Here is a 5,379-nt window from a genome sequence, read left to right as displayed (position 1 = left end):
TTGGTATTTTCACGCAAATTCTTCTGCTAGTTGAGGTTTAGTCCCCTTCTATATCCTTCCCTTCAAGGCTCAGGGGTCCAGGATTATCTTCTATGTCTGTGTTAATTGGTTTCCCTTTTCTTTGTTGAAGAAGGTCTGTGCAGTTTTTCTGCCTAATCTGCCATCTTGCCAGAACTCTCATCATCATATTTAAGAGGCAATTTTGCTAGATATATAATTCTTGTTTGATTTTTTTTTCTTTCAAAGTTTTGTATGTGTAATCCCTTGCCTTCTTACTTGCATGTTTCTGCCAGGAAATCCGAGATTTGTCTTATTGGAACTCTTTTATAGTAACTTTTCATTTTTCATAAGCTGATTTCAGGATTCTTTCTTTGTCTTTGGTTTTGGAGAGATTGACTATAATAGTTCTTGGTGTTTTTTTTGAGGGGTCTGTGATAGTTAAAGTTGTGTGTCAACTTGGCTGGGCCTGCTTGAGTGACTGGGCAGCTGGTGATAATTATTCCCCATGATAAAACTGGCAATCAACTCACTGGTGGGATCTACTACAGCAGCTGAGTAGCTGCTTTAGGGATGTGATCTGTTTCCCGTATATAAGAAGCAGTTTTAGGAATGGTCTCTAGCTTATGGCACACTTGAACCCTGCATGTAGCTGAGTCATTGTTCAGCACTCTGCCATGCTCTGCTGATCTTGGGACTTTTAATGGACTTGAATTAATGGCTTGCCTTGTGATTTGGTAATATCAGGATGGTGCCTTGTTACTTGTGGACCTTGGGTTTGTCAGACTCAGCAGCTGGCAGCTGAGTGAAGAAAAGCCTCCAGCTTCAGTGGGCCAGGAGCAGGAGGTAGAGCTAAAGCCCAAGGGCGAGGGGCTTTCAACCAGCCCCTAGAACCTGGCATTTGAAACTCGGACTTCCAGCCTCCAAAATTGTAAGAATAAACTCCTGTTGGTTAAAGCCATCCCATTTGGGGTATATTCTGGTCCGAGTGGCAGTAGGTAACCAGTACAGAGTCTCTCTCATTTGGGGTTCTTTGAATTTCTTGAATGCTTATCTTTTCTTCTTTCATGATATTGGTGACATTTTCTTTCACCATATCATTGACAATTTTTTTGTCTTTTCCTCTTCTGGAATTCCAAGTATACATAAATTATTCCTTTTGATGGGGTTCCACACAATTCTTAGGGCTTCTTAATTTTTCTTTTTCTTTTTCCTGATTGTTTATCTATCAGATTAGTAGTAAGAGATTTATCTTTAACCTTCCTAAGTCTGTTTCCCACTCATTCAATTCTACTATTTTGGTCTCCCAATACATTATCTATTCCTGAAATTTTAGCATTTATCTTCTGGATTTTTATTTTCTGTTTTGGTGTGGTTTCTAATTTTCCATTTATTTTGTTCATTTGTTCTTGTCTTTTTTTAAAAAAAATAAATAAATCTCACAGACAACCAGACACTATGGGAGAGAGATCCAACAGATCTACTTTCTCAGGACCACAGTACCAGGGGACACCAGACTCAATTGACACAAAATACACAAAAGTGTTGCTCCACATCCTACATTGGTGAGTAGTGACTGGGGTCTTAAAACTTACAAGCAGCCATTTAAGATGCAGCTAACAGTCTCCTAGCATTGGAAATGAAGAAGAACACACACACACACACACAAAGGGCAATTAGAAGCAATCAGCCCTAGGACACAATGGCCCTCGAGACCAGAAGAACTAGATGGTGCCTGGCTATCAATGCCAACCACTCAGGAAAGGATCAAATCTGGAGATCTTTGCTAGAGTGGGAGGGAAAACATGGAACAAAATCCAAAAACTCAATAATAAACAGAATTACTGGTCAGATGAAATCTGGTGAGACTCCCAATACTATGGCCCTGGCCTACATTCTGCACCTGGAATAAAATGCACCCCCAGGGGTAGGCTCTCAGCCTAATAGTTAACAAGATGTACACACAGACCACTCAACCCAGGATGACACACCCACATACTCTATGGTAATACATCTCTTAGAGCAATAGACCATGGGACACCAGAGGACCAATATTCAATTTGTGGAAATGCAGGACAAACAAGAGTGCATAAATATTAGGGGCACAGGGGAAGGGTTACAGGGTAGGGAAGGGAGGAGACTGGGTTAGGGTTGAACATGGTGAATGGGGAATGAAACTAAATGAATGTGTTACATTGAATGTAAAACAAGCTCTTAAAATAAAATAAAAAATATTCTTCTAGAGTTTTGTCTGTATTTTCCCTGTTTTTGTCTATGTTTTTATTGATCTTTATTTAAATCTGTTAGAGGTACTTAAATATAATTCTTTTGAATTCTTTATCAGGTAGTTCTGGAAGATTTTCTGGCCCTATATTTTGGTCACTTGTTTGGGCCATCTTGTCCTGTTTTTTGCATGTAATTTGAAGTTGTCTGTTGTCTCTGAGATATTGTATTTTTGTTGTATTGATTTTTTTATTTCATTATTGGTTTGTTTAACCTTGATTTTTTGTTTTGTTTTGTTTTAATATATCTGGGCAACAGGGTGGATGGTTGGTCACTCTGGTTGACTCTGGTTTGATTTGCTTGACTCTGGTCAATAGTTTGGAAGCAATGGGGTGTTCACCACTTGTCTTCAGGTAGATTTGGTAGTAAGTGGGAATGTGGGTGTGAGTCATGCAGAAGAGCTAAGGAGGTGTTGGCCACTATCTTTCTGTTGTCAATCCAATGGTGCTGGAGTGGGTGGTGACACTCAGTAGTTGGGATGGCAGCTGTGGTGGGTATAGCTGGGTAGAGGTGCTGGCCCTTGAGTGCTAGGAAAATATAGAAGGAAAAATAGTAGAGAGAAAAATGAAAAAAAGAGACAAAAACAAGTGTAGAGGAAGAGGGGAGACCTAAGAAGAAAGGAAGAGAAAAAGAAGAAAATCCAATAACAACAACAAAACAATGTGGCACAATTACTAATACAAGTGCTAGTTTTCAAACACACTGTGGTGGAAATGTGGCACTCATTCTGTAGAAGCACACAAAACCAAATATGGAAAGTCAAGGTGGATGCTACTTGGCAGGGGGCAGGGCACCCACCCAGCTAAATGAGAAAAAAGATGAAGTGGGGGAAGAGGAAGAAAAACAAAGAAAAGAAAAGGTGGAGGGAAAGAGGGAAGAACTGAGGAAAGGAAAAAAGAAAAAAAATCAATACCTCCCTAATAAAAAAATCCTAGCACAAGTGTTTGCCACAAAACACAACTGCAGTGGGAACATGGAGATCACTCTAAGGGGCATGCACTACCATCCATGGAGGGGCAGGGACAGGAACTGTTGACTGCAGAGTGAATGGCAGAGTGTCTGCAGAGTGAAAAACAAGGGCAGGGGGGAGGATGAAAAATAGAGAAAAACAAGAAAGGGAAAAGAGAAGCAGAAGACAATGAAAAAAAATTAAAATTTTAACAGAAGCACTACAGTACTGATGAAAGTGGTAGCCACTAAACATGCTGCTTGAGAATGCAGTGCTCACTCCACAGGAGCATTCATCTCCAACCAGGGAAGGGTGGAGGCAGATGCTGTCAACTCGGTGGGCAGCTGGGAGAAGACCACCCAAACTGTGAGATTTAAAAAAGAAAAATGGTAAGGTAAGAGGAAGAAAAAAGGGAGAGTAAACAAAGAAAAGAAGGAAGAACTAAGAAAAAAAGATAAATGGGGAAAAAAGCAACAGCATTGGCAGTGTAGTGGGATTTTGACCAGCTGCCAGATGGGTAGGGATGGGGAGAGATGTGCTTCTAGTCACCAGGAGGTTGTGCAAGGCAAGGGAGGAGGTCATACCTCTCTGGTTGTTGACCACCAATGTGGATGCTGGTGCAGTCCTGGGCAAGTGGGGCTGGTTATCTGGTTCCTGCTCCAATCACTGTTCACAATAGTTCAAAATGGCTGTGCTGTGCCAGTTGTCAGTTTACCATTTCTTGTTCACTGATTTCATTCAGTCTCTTCCTCTTAACAGTATTTGTTCTACTTTTATTTTTGGTATAGAGGGGCTATATAGTGCATCTACCTAGTCTACCATCTTGCATCCTCCTCTCTATTCATATATTTTTAAATCACTGATTGTGTATAACAAATAAATGTGGTATATATATATACATGTATTTGGAATATATATTCCATTGGTTATACTTCAAACGACAACATAGTAACTTCATTTTTATAATGTCAATAATGAATTTAATATAACAAAACATTTAAAGTATGACAGCATACACATAATTTCCAAAATACCCTTAAGAGTGCATGAGAAATGTCTAAAGATCAGTAATGGTCCATGAGGCATGATTTTCATGAATTACTACATTTAATTTTCCCAACAACGCTCTGAACAGGCCTTATTATTATTTTAGCCTTTTCAAAGAAATACCAGGAATTGAGGAACATAAGCCCAGGTCTTTATGGCTTCCAGCCCCTGCTCTGAAAACTTCTTTATATTATCCAACTCTCTCAGTACTCTGCAATTCTCACTGAATAGAGACAAGGCACAGTCTGTAGTTTTGAATCTTAGGAGACCTTATTTCCCCTGATGATCTTCTCATTGCTACCTTCATGGGGAGAATGCAACTTGCCAGTGTTAGCACTGCCATATGTCAGGCTCCCACTAACTGGACCAATACCTCTCAAGGTTTGTGTGTGTGTGGGGTGTGTGTGTGTGTGTTTAGACTTAAAGAAAAAAATTGTGATTTGGATGAAAGTTTACAGAGCAAATTTACTTTCCATACAGCAGCTCACATACACTTTGTCTCATGACATTGACTGAAATTTCCCACAGTGCAACAGCTCCCCTCCCACTTCTTTCCCATAGTTAATTCTGCCCTGTGCCCTTCCCTCCTATGCACTCCTGCCCTTGTTTAATTTGTCTGAAAATGGATATCCAGTTTTTCCTGCATCATTTGTTAAATAGACAATCTCTTCCCCATTCAATGGATTTCGGCCCTTTGTCAAAGATCAGGTGACCATAGGTCGATGGATCTATTTCTGGGTTCTCAATTCTATTCCATTGGTCTACGTGTCTGTCATTATACCAATACCAGGCAGTTTTGACTACTGTGACTGTATAGTAGGTTTTGAGATCTGACTGTGTGAGACTTCCTATTTTGTTCTTCTTCTGCAATAGTGCTTTGCTTATCCAAGGTCTCTTTCCTTTCCGTATAAAACTAGTGATTGGTTTTTCCATATCCTTAAAGAATGTTGATAGGATCTGGATTAGGATTGCATTGAATGTATAGATTGCTTTGGGTGGAATGGTCATTTTCACAATGTTCAATCTTCCTATCCACGAGCATGGGATGTTCTTCCATTTATGTAGATCTCTTATGGTTTCTTGAAGTAGTTTTTTATAGTTTT

Source organism: Orycteropus afer, unplaced genomic scaffold (assembly GCF_000298275.1).
Source record: "Orycteropus afer afer isolate SDZICR_OR568_19922 unplaced genomic scaffold, OryAfe1.0 scaffold00485, whole genome shotgun sequence".
In the NCBI taxonomy this organism is placed as follows: domain Eukaryota; kingdom Metazoa; phylum Chordata; class Mammalia; order Tubulidentata; family Orycteropodidae; genus Orycteropus; species Orycteropus afer.
Note: the sequence above shows the minus strand (reverse complement) of the source record.